Source organism: Geotrypetes seraphini, chromosome 7 (genome assembly GCF_902459505.1).
Source record: "Geotrypetes seraphini chromosome 7, aGeoSer1.1, whole genome shotgun sequence".
In the NCBI taxonomy this organism is placed as follows: Eukaryota; Metazoa; Chordata; class Amphibia; order Gymnophiona; family Dermophiidae; genus Geotrypetes; species Geotrypetes seraphini.
The window spans coordinates 119,982,803-119,996,103 of record NC_047090.1 but is presented as its reverse complement, the minus strand read 5'-3'; positions in this window follow the sequence as shown (position 1 = coordinate 119,996,103).

Genomic DNA, 13,301 nt, shown 5'->3' with positions numbered 1-13,301 from the left:
TACTGGCATTGCATACTAACAAAATAGACTCAAATTTGAGCATGCATTAATGCTCGCCATCTTTGCTGCAACACACATTCCTCAACAGGATGATATCGCCGATGGATAGGGGCTCCCAAAAAGGGATTTGCCATTTCAAAATGAGGCTCTGTTAGACCCTTGTGTTGACATACAGTGAATGTCTTTTGTTTAGAAGATTTACTAATTATGACTTATCTTTGAATTATTTTGGAATTATATGGACTTTTATCAACATACTACTACTACTTATCATTTCTATAGCGCTACTAGACATAAGCAATGCTATACATCAAGATATAGAAGAGACAGTCCTTGCTCCAAAGAGCTTACAATCTAGTCAAGACAGACAAACTGTACAAGAAGATGCATCAATTCACAGTGCTCAGGTGGGGGCATTAACAGAGGGAATGATAAGACAAATATTGGTGCTTAACAGGTGGTGCTGTTAGCTAGGCAATTCATTTTGGAATTGCTTATTTAACCCTTGATCACAAACAAGACTGGACTATTTATCATTTGTTTGTTGAAGGAACAAAGCTTTCACATAGGGGCCTGTTGGTGTAGAGACAGTAGAAGCATTAAAGCTATTTCATTAACACTGCTCCATTCTATGAGGGCTGGTTGTCATGTATATAACTGAGGGCTACTGTGTTCACTTATTCATTTTTATTACATATCATATAACATTTTGATTTTTCAAACAAGAAATAAATTTTCCTAATTGTATCTTATGTTTGATGCTATTTGAATGAGTTCTTTTGATATCATTTTTTGTAAACTCTTGTTTGACTCATCTCTCTCCTCCTCTTCACATATTCAACAGACTGCCAAAACCTGTCATTTTCTTTTTTTACAAGATTGCTAAAAGCAGACCCTACCTTTTTGAGTGCACTGCCAAGACGGTCATCCATACCCTCATCACTTCTTGCCTAGACTACTGCAACCTGCTTCTCACTGGCCTTCTGCTAAACCATCTCTCTCCCCTTCAGTCTGTTCAGAATTCTGCTGCATGCCTCATATTCCACCAATGTCACTATGTCCACATTACCCCTCTCCTCAAGTCGCTTCATTGGCTCCCTATCTGTTTCTGCCTACAGTTTAAATTCCTTTTAATAATTACATTTAAATTAGTGATTTCTGTTCCGCCAATACCTTGCGGTTCAAGGCGGATTACATAAAGTTTTCAGAGATTACATAAAAGTTTACAGGAATAGCATAAGAGATGTCATAAGAGTTGCATAAGAATTACCAAAGAGTTGTTGAGATCTTAAGGTGGTAAGTGTTGGGTAAATAGAGGCATTTAAGCATTAGTTAGGTTGTTAGAAGCATATTAGAGTATATTAAGGGTGTAGAGTGAGTAGGTGGGGTTTAGGTAGGAACTGGTCGTATTAGATAGGTTTTATGTATTTTTTGAAGAGTAGGGTTTTAGTGTCTTTCTTGAAGGTTTTGTAGTCTGGTCGATGGCAACAGAATGGTGATTTGTCTGTCCATTTTAGCTGCTTTGATGGCTGTTAGGTTGTCAAGGTTATTTACTCTGTAGCTCCTCAGTATCTCTCCTCAGGGTACTCCGCTCATTGGGTAAGTCTCTTTTATTTGTACCCTTCTCTTGTATGGCCAACTCCAGATTCCATCCTTTCGACTTTGCTGCACTGTATGCTTGGGACAGGTTGCCTGACTCGGTACATTGGGCTCTGTCTCTGGCAGTATTCAAATCAAAGCCTACTTCTTTGAAGTTGGTTTCAATTCCAAACTCCAGCCCACCTGCTAAGCACCAATTTCTGTCTTATTCCCTCTGTAATTCACCCACCTGAGCACTGTGTAGTGATGCACCTTCTTGTCCAGTTTGTCTGTCTTGACCATAGTTTATATTCTGCCTTTAACCCTTTAATTGGCAGTTGGTGAAATGGGTACTTTATGTAACTTGATGTTGAACGAAAGCAACAGTGCCAAGTAACAGGCATTTGGGATGCAGATCTATAAGTGCCATAGAGTATACATGTTCCTTCTGAGCAACTGCCAAATAAAGGGTTACACAAGGTAGAGTACAACCATTCATACATAATAGAAATAAACCAATTGTAAGCTCTTTTGATTGGGGACCGTGTTGTATAGCGCTCATATGTCTAAAAAAGTGATAAGTATAATGATAAGCTTTAGAAATGATAGGAGGTAGTAGTTGTTTAGGTTTAAAATAATTTTTTATTCATTTTTGTTTAACTAGGTTAATGTGAATATACATCCCAAAATTCAAACATAGCACATAACATACTGTGGTTCTTCAATACATGGTCATAGGCACCATAACATGATAAAGTACAAGACAATATTTGCTTCCCAGTCCTCCCCCCAAGTTAAAATTAGAAACAGCAAAATGGGGATCTCTGGAGTACCCAGTTAGCTCCCATGGCCACCCCAGGCCTGTGTATTCATGGCTGGTAATAAATAACCAGGTCCAATATTGTCCCTGCCTAATTTTCAAATTCTAAGAAGATTCATGATAGTGTTTTTCTTTCTTTCCCTCCTCTGCTGCTATCTCCTAGGTCCAGTGCAATTCTTGTACAAAGAATTACTTTGCAGATACTGTACTAATTTGTACCAGAAACATGAAACTTGTAGCCATGCTGTAGGTAACTTATTTGAATTCAATTCATGCCTTTTCAGTGGAAGCTCATGACAAGCTATGCTGAAGTGCAGCAAGTATTTCATTGTTCCTAGAGAGCTCACAATCTGGTGGCTAGATTTACTGACCTTTATTATTGTAAATATTAAAGTAACGTGCATTAAATCATATTAAGGGTCATAAAGATGCTTTTACACAGGTTAGTAAGTCAGCCTTTGTTTCCTCAGGTCAAGCTTTAGGGCTAGTAATAATTTGCTGAATGTCTCAAGGAGCATCGGTGGAATCTGAACATTGTCTTCCCTGATTTTTTGCTGCTATCATAGCTAGGGCATGCCTTCTCTTGCTTATGTGTTTGCAAAGAGGAACTAGAATACTTCCCTAGTTTAAGAAGGACTAAGACTACTGGAACTAAGAATTGGCCAGAGGAATGGCCAGTAGGAAAAAGGAGGTGATGATACCTCTGTGGAAGACTCTGATGAGAATGAGAATAGCAAGCCAATGAGATTTAACTTAGCTTTATTCACTTTTCTTGTTCCAGGATGTTAAAAACAGATGCCTGACATAGCCATGTTTCACCTAGGGCTGCTTCAGGGGCATTATAAAATACCAGTTGGTGCTAAAATCCAACTAACTAACTTTACTGTAGCCTGGGTTGGAGATACTGATCTTATCAATTGGTGAAAAATTGGAATTTAGCACCAATTAGTATTTTATAATGCCCCTGAAGTAGCCCTAGGCAAAATATGGCCATGTTGAGCATCTGTTTTAACAACCAGGAACAAAAGTGAATAAATCTAAGTTTTAATCTTCTCATCGGCTTACTGTCCTCATTTTCTCCACGTTGGATTTTGTTAGCCAATTGCCTTGTTGTTTTCTAAGACTTTGGTGTGACTTCATTTAACAATATTGTGTACCATTCTGAGGATTGCACCTTCAAAAAAATATAAACAGGCTGGAGTCAGTCCAGAGAGTGGCTACTAAAATGGTCAGTAGTCTTCATGATAAAGTACAGTGGTGCCTCGCATAACGAACGCCTCACACAACGAACGCTGCACACAACGAACTTCATGTCTTGATTCACACAACGAACTTCGTTTCACACAACGAACTTCACACAACGAACTTCGTTTCACACAACGAAGTCGCCCGAGCTGCCGATGTATTGCATCCTTCCGCGCAGGCACTGCAGGCAGTCGTTAGTCACTGCGCTTAACTGCCCTCTCTCACTATATACAGTCGTCCTTTTAAGATAAACTCAATATTTTTTATATATCATGGCTTCTAAAAAAAGCAGGAAGGTGATTTCTGTTGAAATGAAACGGGAAATAATTAGAAGGAGTGAATGTGGGGTAAAACAGTGTGACCTCGTCAAAGAGTTTGGCCTCAGCAAGACCACCATTTTCACCATTTTGACAAATTTATCTTTTTTTATGTCATCTTAGCATATTTTATGCTGCAGAACGAATTATTTTTTTTAACATGTATTGTTATGGGAAAACGCGTTTCACATAACGAACTTTTCGCATAACAAACTTGCTCCTGGAACGAATTAAGTTCGTTGTGTGAGGCACCACTGTATATGGGAACTTGGGAAGAAAGGCAGAAAAGGGGAGAAACAAATGCAAAGGAGATGCATCTCTTTTTCAATGGAAAGGAAGCCCTGGAATGAGGATGCATAGATTGAATGTAAAAGGGGACAGGCTCAGAAGTAATCTGAGAAAGTACTTCTTCATTGAAACGGTGGTGAATTTGTGGAATGGCCTTGTAGTGGAGAAAAAAAAAACTGAATTCAAGAAAGCTAGAGACAAGTACATAGGATCTCTAAAGGAGAGGAAGAGATGGTAGATGGCAAAGATGGACAGACTAGATAGGCCATATAGACTTTATCAGCCTTCATTTTTCCCTGTTTCTTATAGAAATGGACTAATCTTTGTTAATAATTTATGGTTTGTAATTTGCTCTTCACTGGACTGATTTTTCAAAAATAAATTTGAAGTGATTACAATTAAGTGTCTCCTGTGATGAAGGATTCCCCCTACTATGCTAATCCTAAGCAGAGGATGCTATGTAAGCCAGGAGCATTTGTCACTTTGTCTTCTGCACTTTCAGTTACCTGGGGATTTCTTCCAGTTCTACTGTGTATCACATCTCAATTTAGTCATTTCTGCAACAGTATTGGCCAGTAAGCATGTCCCAAGGTATACTGCTTTAGTTCCATTAGCATGCATTTGTCTCTTGTTCAAATGATGTTTTGTTAAGCTGCCTGTGTGTGATTCCACAGGTCATAGCTAATTTAGCACCATGCTTTGAACATGATCAAGCATGATAAATGATGGCAAATAAAGACACCTATGAATCATCTAGTCTGCCCAACAGTAAGTAAAATGCACAGTGGATGAATAATTGGCAGGAGGAGAAAAAAAAATGGATGTAAAATCAGAGACCAAATCGACTCTGGTATTAGAACATGAAAGGATAATGGGCAGAATGAATGAGTCTAGTGCTCATTACCTGTCTGCCATTCTTTTTCTAGAGAACTTTGGGAATGTTGAATTGGTCAACCACTGCAGCCCAATGTAATTATGTCTTCAGAAGCTAGATGGCACTGTTGCACTTTAATATAGTACCAGATATGTATATATTTGATATTTACAAATGTGTTTGCTAGGATATGTTTTCTTCAACAGATTACAGCAGAATAAATTAACATATATCGCTACATCAAATTCCATTCAGCACACCAGTAGTTAGCAAGTTCCTGTGTGTTGTCTGCCTCTCCCTTTCCTTGATCTCAAATATATTTCTTCTTACAAACCCCAGCCATTGCAAAAAATGTGAAGATAAATAAATGTAGGAAGTGAGAGAGATTTCATGGGCCCATGAAGACACTGGAGCACAGCCAAGCCATGCTGTGCCACAGACAAGATGATTGAAGCTTGCTTTGCTTTCACTGTTAGCTTCTATCTCATTTATTTTTTCATTGTTCTGAAAATTGCTTTGGTAAAAAGCACAGTGTAGATTGGAGTAAACACGTTTTAAGAGAGAATATTCCTGGTTAAATCTTTTTAAACACTTTAGTAAAATATATAGTTTTCTGGCCAGCAGTACAATTGTAACCTGTGTGCGTCTTTCTAGGGAAGTTGAATATTATATGCTAGCCCATTGCTGACAATGATGACAGCTTATTTATTGGGATTTATCAGCCACATTTATGAAGAGATTTCACCCAAGGCAGTGTACAGCAGGTACAGTTTGTGATAATTACAATTTTGTTAACAGAATAACAACAGTAAAATGATCGAGTTAAGCATGAATACAAGCAATGACGTAAACCTGGACAAGGTAAATTGAGGACTCGCATGATGAAATATCACAAATATAAACATATGACAGCACATCTTCACTGTCCCACTCTCTTCGCCCCACCCCCTCCTGCCGCATGCGCCCCTTCCTTTCCCCCATACCTCTTTAATATTCATGGTGTGAGCAGCAGCCCCAACCTGAGGCTCTTCCTCTGACATCACTTCCTAGGCATGGATCCAGGAAATTATGTCAGAAGAAGAACTGACACTGGTGTGAGCAGCAGGTTAGGGTTGTTGCTCGCGCTGCGAATATTAAAGAGGTAAGGGGGAAGTGGCATGCGCAGTAGTGGGGGGGATAAGAAGACTGGTTCTAGCGCCCCTACCAAGAGGGTGCCAATCCTCCCCCTTACTATGCTACTGATTACTATTACTACTAATTATTTCTATAGCACTACTAGATGTAAGCAGCGCTGTACACGTTATATGCAGGTATTTTCTCTGTCCCTAGTGGGCTGACAATCTAGTTTTTTGTAATGGGCAATGGAGGGTTGACTTGCCCAGGGTCACAAGGAGCTGTAGTGGAAACTCAACTCATTTTGCCAGGGATCAAAACCCACTGCATTAACCATTAGGCTACTTCTCCACTCTGATTCCAAAAACCAAGCTCTGATACAATGTGTGACACTGTATGGGCCTAGAAAGTGTATAGCCTTGAAAGGAGATGAGGCTGCACTGACACCTTGATATGGTAGGGTGAAGTTAGGTCTGATTTGGTCAGTCCAACTCCAGTGTGCTGCATACTGATCTTGTCAGGGATGGTAGCAAATTCTGTTTTGGGCTTTTAACTTGGATTCTTTGGGATTGATGCTAGCCCACCGAAGACTTTGAAACACATATGGATGACCCTTCTGCTCTCATCGAACTCATAAAAAAGATAGTGAGCTATTCATTCCAATGACAAGTCCAAACCAACTAAGCTGATTTTCTCAGTAATATTGTCTCTTTGATGGATGTGTAAGAATCACACTAACCAGTGTTTCCCAAACCTATCCTGGTGCAACCCCAGTCAGGTTTTCAGGATAGGTGTAATGGATGCAAATCTAACTCATGAATATTCATTGTAGGTATCATGAAAACCAGCTGTCTGGTGTTCTCCAGGACAGGTTTGGGAACCACTGCTCTTACTTATAGTGAAAGCAGTACTTCATCGGTATAGTGTGTCATATATGGAAAGCAGGGTTACCATATGACTCCAGAAAAAGAAGGATGGATTGAGACATCTGGGTTTTACTTCCACTGACAGCAATGGAATAAATAAGGACAGATAAAGACATCTGGGTTTTAATAATAATAATAATAGCAGTTTATATACCGCAGTACTGTGAAGTTCTATGCAGTTTACAAAAGATTAAAAGAAGGTACAAATTGATTGAACTTAGGAGAGGTGTAAGAAAGAGTAATATTAATAGGTCAAGAAAACCGTTGTTGAGGAGAAAGAGAAATATGAGTCAGTTGTCTAGATACTTCAGGAACAGGTATGTTTTTAGGCGCTTCCTGAATTCCTCATAAGTAGTGGGCGAAAGCAATTGATCTAGGTCTTTACCCCATAATGCTGCTTGATGTGAGAGAAGGTGTTCATGGTGTTTTTTCTGTTTACAACCTCTGACTGGGGGGGAAACGGAGTTTGAATGTGAGCTTCTCTTGTGTTTGTTGGCTGAGAAGGAGAAAAGGTCAGTTATATATTTAGGGGCAAGTCCGTATAGTACTTTGAAGCAGAAGCAGGCGAATTTGAACTTTACACGTGCTTCCATCGGTAGCCAGTGTAACTGCCGATAGTAATCAAATTTCTTTAGCCCAAAGATTAGTCTGACCACTGCATTTTGCATTAATTGTAAACATCGCATGTTGTTTTGGGAAGTTGCTAGATATGCGATGTTACAGTAGTCAAGTTGACTTAGTACGAGGGATTGTACTAGGATTCTGAATGCTGATGTATCGAAATAAGATTTAATGGATCTAAGTTTCCAGAGAGTGAAAAAACCCTTTCTGATTAAGGAGTCCACCTGGTCTTTCATGGTTAGGCATTGGTTCAGAGTTACACCCAGTATCCTCATGGTAGACTGAATAGGGTAACTAATTTCGTTTTCTCTGAATTTAGTTTGAGCTTGAAGTCTGTCATCCATTGCTCCATCAAATTTATAGCTTCTGATGCCTTGGGAATAGTTTCGGAGACAGAGTTAGCAAATGGGATGATGATTGTAAAGTCATCTGCGTAACTGAATAATTTTATACCTAGCTGGGTTAATTGCAAGCCCAGTGAGGACATGTAGACATTGAAAAGCAGTGGGGATAGTGGTGACCCTTGCGGCACACCGGATGGATTGCTCCAGGTATCGGAGAGATCATGATTGAAGCATACCTGATAGGTGCGGAATATAAGGAAGCCACGAAACCAGTTCAACACCTCATCCCTGATACCGATAGCATCTAGGCATTGTAGCATTTTCCCATGGTCTACCAGATCAAAGGCAGAGCTCATATCAAATTGCATGATCAGGGCATTGAGGCCCTTGCTAAACAACAGGCACAGATTGTCTAAGATAGCCGCAATTACTGTCTCCGTACTGAATAAAGGTCTAAAACCAGATTGAGTTTCATGTAGGAGAGAGAACTGATTAAGATATTCCATCAATTGGGTGTGTACCAATCCCTCCATGATTTTTACAATGAATGGAATGGATGCTACTGGTCTGTAGTTGGTTACTAGAGCTGATGATTCTTTATTATTTTTTAGGATTGGGGTTATTATGTGATCGTTATTAGTGAGGAACTTCCCATTTTTTAGGTTATGGGCTAGGTATTGAAGCAGCGATAGTTTAAATTCTAATGGCGCTTCTTTCATAACTTCTGGGGGGCATGAGTCCAGAACGCAATAAGATTTAGAGTATTTGTTATATAGTTTGGTATAATTATTCCATTCTAAGTCTTGAAAGGAACTCCAGATCATGTCTGCTGGTATTTCATTTCCTCGTTTGTTAACTATTTGATGATCACTAGGGTCGTTTGTTGAATAGTTGTTTCTTAGGTTTTTAATTTTCGAATTGAAATACAGTGCTAAATCATTCGCAGAGGGTAACTTAGTGTTGTGTATGGGTATAGTGTAGCGAGTGGTGTCGAATAAATTCATGATCAGGTTGAACAGCTCTTTTGTATTGATTCCTTTTGAACTATTGCATGATGAGTTGATTTTAGTAGAGTAGAATGCTTTATGTTTGTCTTATCAGTTGTTTGTAGATTTTTATGTTAGCTCTCCATTTGTTACGATCTGCCAGTTCTGTTTTTTTCCAAATTCTTTCCAGTCGTCTGGCTAGTTGTTTCAATTTTAGAAGTTCGGTGTCGAACCATTTGTTATATTTATTTGCACTGCTTTTGCTATTACGTTTAGGGGCAGTTTTATCTAAAATGGTTGTGCTGGTTGTCATCCAGTGATCCCAGAAATGGGCAAGATGGACCACTGGTCTGACCCAGCAGCGGCAGTTCTTATGCTCTTATAGTAATTGGTTTTGAAAATAGGATATGGAATGGTAATAGAAAGGGGCAAGAGATCAGTAAAAGATGTGGAGAGAAGTTGGTATTGTGTGTTTGTGGAAACTTGTACATTTACTCATATGCAGACTAGATAGGCCATTTTGGTCTTTTATTTGCTGCTGTTCATTATGATCCACGCTACACTCCAAGGATCATAGTAGATGAAGCAGACTTCCCATTAGAATTACAATCCCGAATCTTAGGAGTAGAAATTGATAACCACCTACCATGAAAAGCCACGTACAATCAATAATAAAACAATCTTTTCTTGTGATGAGAAAGCTAAGATTCATTAGAAAATTGTTTGAAATGGAGACTTTTCGAATTTTATTGCAATCCCTAATTCTATCTCAACTAGACTACTGTAACATAACTAGTTCCTTGCTCTAAAACATTGCTGTCAATCAAAAAAAGGCAGGGGTGGAGTCTTTCAGTGAAGCTGTATATGCTGCTACTCACCGCTTACGCGTTCAGTGGACTTCAGTGATATCACCTCCAATGTCCCCTGCAGAAGGCGTTTCCATATGCTGAAACAGCATATGGGACTATACTTGGTTAATAAAGATTGTATTACCAGTTGAAAAGACTCCACCCTTGCCTTTTTTTATTTGACTGTCCTTCCTTGAAGGCGAGGTGTTCTTATGTTTGTCTGCCTGGTCTAAAATGTTGCTAGCATGTGTATGACAAGCTCAACATGCAGCAGTAAGGCTCATATATGGACTATGGAAATTGGAACACCTACAGTCCTACTATATGAAACTACATTGGCTGCCCATAACTGCAAGGATCAAGTTTAAATAAGGCATCACTGCTTTAGAGATCCTGAGAGAGAATGCCTCTAAATATCTAACAAGAGTTGGCCATCCTACTCCAGGGTGCCTCCAAGAGATATTCCACCAGAAATATTTTCCATTCCCAGCATGCAACAATATAAAGTCTACCAAGCAAATTACTTGATCCATCCAATATCAATTAGCAAAATGCTGGAATCAACTACCATTTACACTATGATCTTGTGATCACTATCTCAGGTTCAGAAAACATTTAAAAGTATTTCTGTACCAAAGCAGGGAGCCAACCCTGAAGTAACTAAATTAAACTAAAGCTTAACTTTGTATACCGAGTCATCATTCAAAGAAGGCTGTAAAAACCCATTCCTAAACTGCCTAATGCACACTCCTAGGACAAAACAAAGAGCCAACCATGACCTACTTGTAACTATGTATTTGAAACTATGACCTAACTGTATTAATAGTTCTACTGTTCTACCTGTACTAGCAACCTTATTTCATGTTTGTGTCAATCTGTCCATTGTAACTTCCTGGGTAACTGACCCAACCTAATGTAATCCGACCTTGAACTGAATAGGTAAAGGCGGAACAGAAAACCTGATTAACATAACACATGTTACTATATTGTGCATCATCAGTTTGGTGGAGCATTGGATGTTATGTTTGGAGTGGATCATGGGCCCAGCTGGATTTGCTTATTCTAGAGGTAATTTTCCCATCAATGAAGCTGTTATTGGAGAGGGAACACAGCTCTATTCAACGTTTCATGCATTGACAAGTCTAGTAATATTGGTAGTTTTGTCTACAATGGATTATTGTAATATTTTGATGTTGGGACTTTCCAAGGTATTGGTTAGACATATTCAATTGGTACAAAATGCGGCAGCAAGACTGCTGTTAGCAAAATCTCATTGTGAGAGAATTTTGCCATTGTTATAAGAGCTCCTCTGATTACTAGTTTGTAGTGAGAATTAAATTTAAAATATTTATATTGATTTTTAGGGTACTAAAGGAGAATAACCCTAGATATCTGTGCAATAAATAATTAGGATAAACAGAATAGACTGCCTAAACAAATTAGGATGGTAAATGATCATTCCATATGTGTCATAGTCTGTCAATATTGTTTCGTGTGTCAAATTCCTTTTAGTTAAAGAAATATTATAATACTGTCATTTTACCCCTTTAGTGTTCAATATTATATAATTTAACGATGATTGTTATACTTTGTTAATCGCTTAGTTTGTAATAAGCGATACATCAAATAAAATTAAACTTGAAACTTGAAACTTGATCTGAAATAATATAGGAAATTGAAAACATGGCTCTTCATATCTGGTAAATATGTTAAGAAGGTTATATCTGTAAGGATTTTTTGCATGATTTTATTTTGAAATAACATATACATGGGGAGAAGAACATTTGTTATACGTGTCAGTACTATGTGTCTGCGTGGGGGGCATAAATGAACTGTGCCCAATGTTATGAATGCGATTTTATGTAAACCGCCTTGAACAAACAGTAATGTTAGTATTGGCAGTATATAAAAGTTTTAATAAAGATAAAAAGGTAAAGATACACACACGCTTGGAACTATGGTGGCTGGTGCTTAGGCACTGGAATGAGTAGCGTGCTGGAACAAGACTTCTGTCTAATGCATCTGGGAAAGAAGCCAGATAACTAGATGCTTCAGAAAAGCTATGAATGTAGACATGAAGATCATTGTGCTTATGGTCCATTAGAACCTAGTCAGCTGCAAAGAGTTAGAGATTTGGGTTTTTTTTTTTAAAAAGGAAAAATAAAAGGTCTCTGTGAATTTAGTCCTTTTGGTGAGAAGACCTCTGTACAGAGATAGTCAGATAGTCTTATTTTCAGGGCTACAGAGTTTGATTTCCGTGGTGTGAAGAAGCCTTACGACCAGATATTTCTTGAGCTGGAGTACATGACAATGACAGTCTTGTCATATGATCTACATCCCACAACACACTGCTGAATTACTTCTATGATCTTTGAATCACAAATTGATTTCTCTAGCCAGACTGCTGAAAGTCTAGTCTGCACATGGTAGAGAATGTGTTCCCCAAACATGTGCTATCCCTCTCTAAAATGTGGTAAAATGTACTGTATCATATAATCTTAAGAGTACTGCTTTTTGGATGTGGTACAGTGATAGGCAAACAATGTACAACAGAGCAGTAGTATTCTTTTCCAATAATATTATGGTTGTTAAATGGAAACCATAGAAAAAGGTATCTTCTGGCTTCAATAAAATACATGTTTAAGTGTGTACGGACAGCATAAGAATTGTTGCTTACCAGCTCTTTTAATTTTATTTATTTATTTCCATGTGCTTGATATACTACTGCAAATAATCCAAAATGGCAACTATGCAGTTTACAACAACAAAAAAAGTAATTTGCAGGAAAGAAACAAACAGTGAAGGAGAGACAAGTCTCATGATGTAAAGGATTCGATAAACAGGTGAGTCTTGAGTAGTGTTTTGAATCTGGAGTAAGAAGCTTCTGAATGGATGGAAGGTTGTAAGACATTTTACAGTGCAGGACCTAACTAGCTGAAACTTATTTCATGTGAATGATGAGATAGAAAGATGGAAGAGAGGTTGGAGGAAGAGAAGCAAAACAACATGAATGGAACATAAGGAACCAGAAGGGCGCTGAGATAGGCTGGTGCAAAGAGGTTTGAATTTGATCCATGCAGAGACTGGAAGCCAGTGTTCTTAATAGTCTTGTGTATTGTAAGTGGATTAAATCTTGGTAATAATACTGTTTATTGTAGGACAAGCAGGCAGCATATTTTCACATATGGGTGACATCATCCACTGAACCTGGTACGAACAGCATGAAAAGTGTACTGTCACTTTAAATTTTAAGAAACTTTGCAACTGCTCGTGCCGAGCATGCACGAGAGCCTTCCTGCCCAACGCCCACTCGTGGTACCTCAGTTCTTTGTTTTCCGCAG